The 11,588-nt window shown below is 36.7% G+C and overlaps 1 pseudogene; it reads left to right on the forward strand.

Annotated features, from left to right (window-relative positions):
* The first annotated feature begins 6,556 nt into the window (after nucleotides 1-6,556).
* LOC122115036 lies at nucleotides 6,557-10,056 on the forward strand (annotated as a pseudogene).
* The last annotated feature ends 1,532 nt before the right edge of the window (nucleotides 10,057-11,588 follow it).

Below are 11,588 nucleotides of genomic sequence, written 5' to 3' on the forward strand. Positions count from 1 at the left end.
CTATTCAAAGGATTTTTATAGTTATTTACTTATTGAATCCTCATGGTGAGCCTATGAAGCTATAAACAGTTTTGTTTATGACGTCTATAGATCTCTCCCTGGGAGGAAAACTGCAGTGCAGTGAGGTTAAATCATATGTTTGGTGTCTCACAACTTGAAAGTAAGAGATCTGTGATCTAAATCAGGCATTTTGGTTCTGCAGCATGGATTTTACCCACTCTGCTCTACAGAGGTTAGTTACAAGCTTGGGAGAATTAAATGAGATGATGGGTGTTAACATCTAGCACATACTGAGAGATGCTTGCAAATTTCCAGTTATGTTTTTCTCTTTTCTTATTGCTTTCGATCACTCTCCGTATAAAACTCATTCGTAAAGTGACTAATAGAGAATCTGTCAAAGATTTTAGCCTTTAGACACAAAATAAGAAGGATTTTTTTTTTTGCCAAACAATAAAATAGCAGCATAAGATAAAGAATTGAGTTTGATACATTTCCTTAAAAAATACTTTTTTTCTATCTCAAGATTAAAAGAAAAATGACAAGCTCATTTGTATGTGGCCCGCTGTTTTAAATTGTGCATTTATTAAAATAGAGTAATATGCTGTGCTTCATTTATTCTCCATAGCAAAATCAGGAAGAGAAACATTCTTGACTTTATTTCTGAGGATGAGTAAAGTGATTCTCAGAGAAATAAGTGCCTTTATCAAGAAAATATGTCTAAAAAACAGATAACTGCCGGGGACCAGTGGCTACTCTGGAGGCTGAGATCTGAGGATCACAGTTCAAAGCCAGCCCAGGCAAGAAAGTCGATGACACTTTTATCTCCAATTAACCACTAGAAAACTAGAGTAGTGCTGTGACTCAAGTGGTAGAGTGCTCGCTTTGAGCTAAAGAGCAGAAGGACAATGCCCAAACCCAGCGTTCAAGCCCCATGACCCACAGGAAAACAAACAAACAAACAAAAAACAAAAAGCAGATAACTAAGAAAAGTTTGGATACCTGGCTCTAATCCAGTTCTTAACTGCTGCAATTCACAATTTTTTTCACAAGCTATCATGGTTAAATAATTTATAGATAATTAGAGAGAAAAAAATAATTAACAAGTTTTGCTACAGATATATAGTACATACATACAAAAATAATGACTTACATAGAGTTTTGTGAAAATAAATATAATATACAATGTAATATATATCAAATATTTTTTATTGTTTTGGCTAGATACACTGGTAACACTATTACAATTCACCAGAATAAATACTTGAGAAAGGTTATGTTTATAATTCCCGCACATAATTTCTTTATATAAAAGGATTGACTTTTAGAACATAAACCAAAATGTTAAAGGGTTAGGCAATTTGTTGAATATGCATTTTAGTGACAGTCATATTTTCCACCTAACTCCTAATATTTCTGTTCAGCTGAGATCTGAAAATGTTTAAAATTCTTAGTTGAGTGTATTTTCAACCACCAATAAATCTCTGGAGCAAATAATTTTTCCACATCTGTGGAATCACTGAGTAGGTGACAAATAGATTCTATTAGGCCCCATCTTAATTGATACTTGTACTTTTTGCCTTTAGCTGATTGGTTTCAAAATTCTTTGTCTTATCAACTGAAATTGCTAACCCTCTTAAAATTTCCCCAGTATACTATGGACATATAAAATGGTTATGTTGCAGTGTTTTAGATATTTTCCCCAATCAGTTGAGGCATTCACTGTGCTATTTGTCACAAACAAAACTTAGCTCTGATATCTTCATGTATCAAGAGAATTGTTTCTTCAATCTTAAAAGTCTGCTTACTAGTCCAGGCAATGTGCCTGTAATCCTACTCAGGAGGCTGAGATCTGAGGATCGTGGTTCAAAGCCAGGAAAAAGCAGGAAAGTCTGTGAGACTCTTATCTCCAATAAACCACCAGAAAACTGGAAGTGGTGCTGTGGCTCAAGTGGTAGAGCGCTAGTCTTGAGCTTAAAAGCTGAGGGACAATGCCCAGGCCCAGAGATCAAGCCCCACTACTGACCAAAAAAAAAAAAAAAGTCTACTTACTTTCATAAAATACAGGACATATATACTACAAGAAACCAACAGATCAGTAAACCAGAGTGTGAAATTTGCATATAAAGTTGTTTTGTCATAGCAAGTCCTGGTAATTAGAGAATAGTCTTACATCATCTCTCTGTCTCTCAAAAAAAAAAAAAAAGACTTTATAAGGTGGTAGGATAACTGGTGTAAGATAAAGAACTGTAATGGGGACTGTTATTCCTCTGCCTCTTGAAACATTTTCAGTGGAAAATTATTGATAGTTTCATACTTCAAAGCCACAGAACAGCCTGCAATCGATTTCCAATAGTACTGTCATTTCTTCAGCTAGCTAGAATCCCTCTGCAGGGAAAACAGTCCTGTTTTTCCTTCCTGTCATTTATCGGGCTACACAGCCACCTCTTGTCCATCTGGGCTGGAAGGGCTCTATGGACCCTTATCTCTTCAACAAATTTCCAGTTTGTGTACTTAGTTGATTGGAACTTCTTTCCAGTTCACAGGCTTTTGCTTCTCAACCTAGAATTGGTATGCATAAGAAATAAGCCAGATGGGCTGGGAAGGTTGCTCAGTGGTAGAGTGCTTGCCTTGCATGCATGAGGCCCTCTGTTCTATTCCTCAGCACCACATAAGCAGAAAAAGCTGGATGTGAGGCTGTCACTCAAGGGTAGAGCGCTAGCCTTGAGCTGAAGAGCTGAGGGACACCTCCCAGGCCTCACCGACAAAAAAAAAAGAAAAAAAGAAAAAAAAGAAAGAAGCCAGAATCACATGCTATGTGTGTTTAGCAGGTCTTGTGCAAGCTGGGAGCCAGTGGCTCATGCTTCCTATCTCAGAATTCAGTAGAGGCAGGAAGATCATGAGTCTGATATCAGCTTAAGCTATATATAGATATTCTATCTCAAAAATACACATGCATATGTGTATATTTAAATTTATATGCATATTTATATATATGTGGGTATATATATTCAATATTAGAAAATGCACAGAATATTTATATATGTAAATATATATTTATGTAAAAATATATGTACATATAGTATATGCTAATAAGTAATTTGTGAGAAACCTCTAACTTTAAAACCAGTTCAATATTTCTATTTGTTTAAATTCTAATATTTTAAAATTATATTTAATTTATGTAAGCCTGATCATTCCCTGTTTCTAATTTCAGGTTCAGTAACAAAAAACTTTGATATACCTTACTTTTTAAATGCGCAAAAGAGTAGTACATCTCATTTTCATAATAAAAGTTGACTGGTTGATTTGTTTTCCTAAATGGACTCTCTAATGCTTTATATATTTTTATTTATTTTTCAATAGTAAACAATTTAATAAAGGGAAATAGAATGAGTTTCTAGGCAATTCTAGTGCATCAAGCAGAAACAAATGTGGATGAGTTAAATAGCCCAATGAAACCTATAGTGAGTCTCCTGTATCAAGTGTATTTATTTTTGTCAGCTCCATTTTACATTATGTACTCACTAACATTAGTAATGCATGCCTTCCCAATGCAATAATAATTTAATGAAATCTATTCTTTTCTTGAAAAGTAAAAGAAATATTATTAGGCAGTATTATAATAAGCGAGACCAATTACCTTCTAAGATGATTTTAATGCAGGGAAAATACAGGAGTCATCATTTTAGTTTAGTGAGATTTATTAAGAGCACAATTTAAAGTAGTAAACTAGACTTCATATATTCTACATCATTTCCTACTGAGTCCTAATTAATATTTTGAAAGTTTTTCCCTTTATACTGTAAAATTTGAAAATATCAGTTGCTGGCAGATTTTGTGTAAAAAAAAAAAAAACCTAATAATTTAAGCCATTTGGTTGTAGCTGTCAAACATATACATTCAAATTCTAGGCATTCATTGTTACTGCTACTGCTAAAAGTAACAGAGCCACCAAGAGTTTTTTTAATTGCTCCCATACCCATAATTTAGAAGAGGTAAAGGAAAAATTAAACTACTTTAAAGCTAACTTATTGATAAATCCTGGATCTCAATTATTAATATGCTGTGCAATGTCTTGCCAACTGTAAGCAGCCCTAGTCATTCTTAAGAGAACCTAAGCAGATATTGTCAATCAACTACTAACACCCTGCCCCAACAAATAGTCTTATCCTTAAATTCTACATGTAAAGAGCCACTGAAATAAAATGATTATTTTCTCTATCTTTGAACTCTGTGCTAACATCTAACATGTTATTTTATCCAGGCAATACAATAGCTATAAGTGTGTGTTTCTGTTACAACTACCCTTGCCTCTTCTTTTTTTTTAAAAAAAAAAAAAATTTATTTTATTTTATTTGAGAACATACTGTACAGAGGGGTTACAATTACATGGGCAGGATAATGCGTACATTTCTTACCAAGCATTGCATCCTCCTCCTTTGTTTACCCTTCACCTCCCTTCCCAGCCTCCCCCCTCCCCCCCTAATCCCAATCCTTCTCCTTTCCCCCCCTTTCCCCTCCCCCCCCCCCCCCCCCCCCCCCGCACCGATGTTGTAAAGCTTGTTTTGGACATGACAACTTGTACTTCTCATTGTTGCAACAGGTCCACCTGTATCCTTAAACAACTGGTTTTTCCCCATCTCCTCCACAAGTTATACTGACATCAAATATAGTGAAAGCAGGGGTTATAATGTGGGGGAGGGACATACAAAGCAACAAAGAAATAATCTTATAAATGCGTTAGAAACACATGCATGAAAGAAAAAAACCTTAAAATACATATCTAAGGGTTCATTTTCCTGACATCACATTATCTGACCTTTTCCGCTTGACTCATACATATACTAGATATTGCAAATAAGGGAAACCATGCGACCTATGTTTCTTTGGGCCTGGCTTACTTCACTTAATATAATTTTTTCCAAGTTTTTCCATTTCCTAACAAATGGGGCAATGTCATTCTTTCTGATGGAGGCATAGAATTCCATTGTGTATATATACCACATTTTCTTGACCCATTCATCTACTGAGGGGCATCTGGGTTGGTTCCATATCTTAGCTATGGTAAATAATGCTGCAATAAACATAGTTGTGTTGGTAGCTTTAGTGTGGTCTTGTTTGTAAACATTAGGGTAAATGCCCAAAAGTGGGATTGCTGGGTCATAGGGGAGTTCTATGTGAAGTCTTTTGAGGAACCTCCATACTGCTTTCCAAAGTGGATTCCCACCAACAATGAAGTAAGGTTCCTTTCTGTCCACATCCCCTCCAGCATCTGTTGTTGTTAGAGTTCTTGATTTTTGCTGTTCTAACTGGAGTGAGGTGATATCTCAATGTTGTTTTGATTTGCATTTCTTTTATGGCTAGGGATGTTGAACATTTCTTCATGTGTCTATTGGCCATCCTTCTTTCTTCTTCAGAGAAGTTTCTCTTTAAGTCTTTCGCCCACTTATTTATTGGGCAGTTGTTTCTTTGAGGATTTGTTGTTGGGGGGTTTAATTTTTTGAGTTCCAAGTATATTTTAGATATGAGACCCTTGTCCGTTGTATGGCTAGTAAAGATCTTCTCCCAATCCGTGGGCTTTCTATTGATCTTTGCCTCTTCTTTAATACATTTAGCATCTTTTGTTTCTTACTCTAATTTTATGAATTAAATCTTTAAAACATTTTATGAACATATATTAGTAGTACAAGGGAATTTCATGGTAATATTTCCACATATGCATACAATGTACCCTAATTATATTTGTCCTGTTTGTCTTTCTCATTCATCTCTTCCTTCTTAAAGAAGTTTCAGTAGGTTTCATTGTTCTAGTTTCATACATGTATATAAAATATGTGTGCTCTATTTCTCCTTCTTCACCCTTTTCATTTGTCCTCCCTACTCCAACTGGCATAATTCTTAAATGGAGCCTACTTTATTTTCGAATCATTTTTTCTAGAGTATCTTAATTGTACAAAAAATATTCCTCATGGTATTTCACACATGCATATATTGTAATCAAATTAACCCCTCAGAATAATTCTCTCTATTGCTCTTTCTTTCCTTATCTGTTCTTTCCCTTATTATACAGTTTTCAGGGACTTTATTCCACCTATATACATATATAGTTCACAGAAAAATATTTTTTTTAAGTACTTAGCCAACTGTCTCTTTTATGAAAGCACTTTTGGCCTGGTGCCGGTGGGTCATGCCTGTCATTACAGCTACTCAGGAGGCTGAAATCTGAGGATCACAGTTCAAAGCCAGCCCAGGCAAGGAAAGTCCATGAGACTCCTATCTCCAATAAACCACTAGAAAACCGGAAGTGGCGCTGTGGCTCAAGAGGTAGAGTGCTCACCTTGAGCTGAAGAGCGCAGGGACAGCTCCCAAGCCCAGAGGTCAAGCCCCACGACCGACAAAAAAAGAAAGAAAGAAAGCACTTTGGTTTCTCAGCATTTGCTTGTTTAATTAGGCATGTTAACCGCTATAAACAACAAATAAGCCCCTTCTCCATGCGTGCTCACGTGGAGGCCACACCTGGGCCTGGGACAGGGCCTCGGCCCTCTGCCTCCAGACCATGGTTCCCCCCAAAGTCAGTGAACTGAAGATGCGTAAGTAGGACCTGAGCGTCCTGCACACTGAGGAGAAGGCTTTCCTGCAGGAGTGCATGGAGAGCATAGCAGGGTAAAGTACCACCAGCTACTCATAAAGTTAAATCAGAGACAGTATCAAGGAATAGTAAAATAGTAAGGAGACAAGAAGAAAACATACAGACAGAGGAGTCACCCAGTGAGGAAAGAGACCTAGAAATTGATAATGAAAGTGTAATTGAACCAGAAATTGATGCACCCCAAGAAATGGGAGATGAAAATGTAGAGATAACTGAGGAGATGATGGATCAAGCAAGAAAAGATGCAAACATAAAGGAGATCCAAACAGGGAAAGATGAAGTAAAACTCTCCCTCTTTGCAGATGACATGATCTTGTATTTAAAGAATCCCATGGAATCCACTCCTAAATTACTCAAGCTGATTCGAAATTTTGACAAAGTGGCAGGGTATAAAATTAACCCTCAAAAAACAACAGCTTTTCTGTATGCCAACAATGAGGAGAATGTGGCTGATATCAAGAAAGCAGCTCCTTTTCTAATAGCCACACAAAATAAAATACTTAGAAGTTAATGTAATAAAGAAGTGAAGGACCTCTATGATGAAAACCTTAAAAACCTAAAAAAGGAAATTAAGGCAGAATTTAGTAAGAGGAAAAGCCTCCCATGCTCCTGGATTGGAAGGGTCAACCTTTTGAAAATGGCAATACTTCCAAAGGCTATCCACAAATTCAATGTGATACCTATCAATATTCCAACTTCTTTCTTCAATGAAATAGAAGAAGCAACCCAAAAATTCATATGGAACAATAAAAGACCCCGAATAGAAAAAACAATCCTTAGCAGAAAGAACAGTGCTGGAGGAATATCAATACCAAATTTCAAATTCTACTACAAAGCCACAGTAATGAAAACAGCTTGGTAGTGGCACAAGAACAGACCTAAGCAGCAATGGAATAGAACTGAAGACCCAGAAATGAACCCACAGACCTATAGCCAGCTCATCTTCGATAACGGAGCTAAAAAAATAGAATGGAAGAAAGACAGCCTCTTTAGTAAATGGTGCTGGCAAAATTGGTTAAACTCCTGTAGAAAACTAAAGCTAGGTCCTTCTATATCACCCTGCACTAGAATTAATTCCAAATGGATCAAAGACCTCAATGTCAAAGCAGACACCCTGAAAACATTACAGGAATAGGAGAAACTCTAGGGCTCCTAGGCATAAGCCGAAATTTTCTTAATAAAGACTCAGAAACACAACAAATCAAAGAAAGTTTGGACAAATAGGATTGCATGAAATTGCAGTTTCTGAATGGCAAAGGACATAGCTATCAAGATCAATAGAAAGTTCACTAGCCATATAGAGGATAAGAGTCTCATATCTAAAATATACTTAGAACACAAAAAACTAAGTCCCCCAAAAACAAATCCTCAAAGAAACAACTGCCCAATACATAAGTGGGCTAAAGACGTAAAGAGAAACTTCTCTGAAAAGGAAATAAGAACGGCCAATAGACACATGAAGAAATGGTCAACTTCTCTGGCCATAAAAGAAATGCAGATCAAAACAACATTGAGATTCCACCTCACCCTAGTTAAAATGGCTATAATCAAGAACTCTAATAACAAGAGATGCTGGAGGGGATGTGGACAGAAGGGAATCTTACTGCATTGTTGGTGGGAGTGTATACTTGTTCAACCACTTTGGAAAGCAGTATGGAGGTTCCTCAAAAGACTACACATAGAGCTCCCTTATGTCCCAGCAATCCCACTTTTGGGAATTTACCCAAATGATCACAAACAAGGCCATACTAAAGCTACCAAAACAACTATGTTTATCGCAGCATTATTTACCATAGCTAAGATATGGAACCAACCCAGATACCCTTCAGTAGATGAATGGATCAAGAAAATATGGTATATATACACAATGAAATTCTATGCCTCCATCAGAAAGAATCACCCCATTTGTCAGGAAATGGAAAGATTTGGAAAAAATTATATTAAGTGAAGTAAGCCAGGCCCAAAGAAACATAGGTCCCATGGTTTCCCTTATTTGCAATAATTAGTATAAGTTTAGGACAAGCAGAATAGGTCAAAATCTATGTACATATAACCATATAATATGATGTTAAGTGAAATGAACCCCAAGATAGAGACACAACTTGTTTTTTCTTTCTTGCTATTGTTTTTTACGTATCTAAAATGTACCATGTGATTTTGTTTGTTTGTTTGTTTGTTTCTCTTGTGTGTTCTTCCCCCATGGTATAACCCCTGTTTTCACTGTATTTGAGGTCAGTACCCTGAATCGTGTATATACATTGTTCTAATTTGGGGAGGGGAAGGGAAATAATATAATGCTGAAACAAGGATACAGGTTGTCCTATTGTAACAATAACAGGTACAAGACACTATGCTGAAATGAACTTTACAACTTGGTGGGCAGGAAAAGGTGAGTTGGGGAGGTGAAGAGGGAAGAGATGGTAGGGAAAATCAAAGGAGGAGATAACAATGCTCCATAGGAAATGTACTCATTACTCATGTAACTGTAACCCCTCTGTATACTATTTTTACAATAAAAAAAATAATAATAAAAAGAAAGGTGCTGCCATTGAAGCACTAAATAATGGTCAGTTACAGAGAGCTATGGACTTGTTCACAGATGCTAAACCCTTACTTGGCCATTCGGTATTCCAAGAGGGCCATTGCCTTCATGAAATTACAGAAGCCAAATGCTGCCATTCAGGACTGTGACAGGGCCGTTGAAATAAATCCTGATTCTGCTCAGCCATATAAGTGGCGAGGAAAAGCACACAGACTTCTGGGCCATTGAGAAGAAGCAGCCCATGATTTTTCCCTTGCCTGTAAACTGGATTATAATGATGATGATGCTAGTGGAATTCTGAAGGAAGTTCAACCGGGGGCCCAGAAAATTGCTGAGCATCGGTGAAAGTATGTGCGAAAACATGAAGAGCTGGAGATTAAAGAAAGAATAGAGAGGGTTAAGAAGGCTGAAGAAGAACATGAGTGAGACCAGAGGGAAGAAGAGGCCAGAGGACAAGCAGGTGGCTTTTGAGGGGGAATGCCTGGTAATTTTCCTAGAGGAATGCCTGGAATGAGAGGAGGCATGCCTGGAATGGCAGGAATGCCTGGGCTCAATGAGATTCTTAGTGATCCAGAGGTTCTTGCAGCTGTGCAGGATCCAGAGGTGATAGTACCCTTCCAGGATGTGGCCCAGAACCCTGTAAATATGTCAAAATATCAGAGCAATCCGAAAGTTATGAACCTCATCAGTAGTCTGCCAAATTTGGAGGTCAAGCATAATGCTCCTCTGAGATAACCCTTGGTGAAGGAAAAGCAACCTAGACCACTTATGTGGATGTAGCAGTAATACAAACCAGTGTGCTTCTGACCTTGTCTGGAGAGCTGGGGCACTTAGAAGATCATCGCTACCCCTCTGCCCCCAGTGCAGCTGAAGCGGTTTGCCATTAGGGTATTCATACAGATAATGTTGTCCTAGAATTAGAAACCTTAACACTTTCTAAAGCTTCAAAATATTTGAAACACATTAAAAGGGTGTTAATTCCTCCATTTTAGGGGGGGGGGTTTCTTTGAATTAGTGGGCAAGGAAAATACGAAAAAAATTATTGCTCCAATACAAGTGAATTAAAGGTTTATTAGTAGGAAGGAAATAAGACTCATTTAAGTAGGTTAAGTTTGAGTTGGAAATTTTATTACTAAGGCATATTTTTGTCCTTCCAGATAAGTTTTTTAATGATTTATTTCAGTAAACTTGGGACCACCAGTATTTCAGTATGACCTGGGTAGGCACTGGAAATACTTGACAGGACAGCAGCAGTCTTAAATGTGTTTTATAACATGAGCCCACTCTAAGTTACATTTAAATCTTACACAGTTGTTGTTACATTGCAGTGGAATTGGATTATTTAGCTCTGTTCTTAACAAATATTTAATATCATTACCACATAAGAGAGTATTTTTTTATATTTCTGTGTTAAAAATTGTTTTCCCTTATTAGAAAAGATCTGGTTTTTGCTTGTCATATTTTTCTCTCTTAATCTTTGTCAGTTTAAGATAGTCTTGCTTTTTAAAAAAAAACCTGGAATCACTGTTATTATTCATAGCATTATTGTCCAAACATACTTATGTCAGCATCTAATTTAATATGAAATACTGTATGTTCACTGTAGGGTAATACTTGTACAGCTGTAGTTTCTTATTTGGCCATGAGATTACTTTTTAAATATTAAACTTCACTGGTAAAGTCTGGGCACACCAAAGGAGATTTCAATGATAGACTCCCTATGGGGTTAAGTCCCCTGCTTAGGACATACCTACTGCAAGTTGTCTTGCAGTATTCATCTTTATAATATATTGAAAAGTATATTGTTTAATTAATTGAGCCTCATACAGGGAATTAACTGCTTGATACAACATGGCTTGGGTTATAAGAGCCATGGTTATTGGTTTTGGAATTGGTACTGTGAAAGATTCACTGTCATCCTAGTCATCTCTTCCCTAAATGCTGTGACCATACACCATGACTAGGACATTTTTGAAATAATGTTTATTCTGATTCTAACTGTTATACATAGCAGACAAAAATATATGTTACATGAATAAGAGAAAGCTATATGCTTTTAAAATCCTTTGAGCACACTCACCTCCTATGCTTGTATTTGAACTTGTCATACCCCGTCTTCTTTTTGCTCTTGTGTGTTCTTTGTCACAATTTCCAATGTCTGCTTTGCCTATTAATTCAAGAAGACCACTTTCTTTTGGACTTTGTTTGAACTTAATTACACACAACCTAACCATACTCTAATACTGAAAATATCACCCTAAATGGATAAAATTGCTCTTGTGAGAAAAAAATACACAACAAATAACCACTATACTTCTTTCAAAAAAGCACATGAGTGTGCACCGCACCAAAGAAGCTATGATATTGGCTTAATAATCACGTCAAAATATTAAGAAA

The sequence above is a fragment of the Dipodomys spectabilis genome, unplaced genomic scaffold (genome assembly GCF_019054845.1).
Source record: "Dipodomys spectabilis isolate Male_0828 unplaced genomic scaffold, ASM1905484v1 ptg000115l, whole genome shotgun sequence".
In the NCBI taxonomy this organism is placed as follows: domain Eukaryota; kingdom Metazoa; phylum Chordata; class Mammalia; order Rodentia; family Heteromyidae; genus Dipodomys; species Dipodomys spectabilis.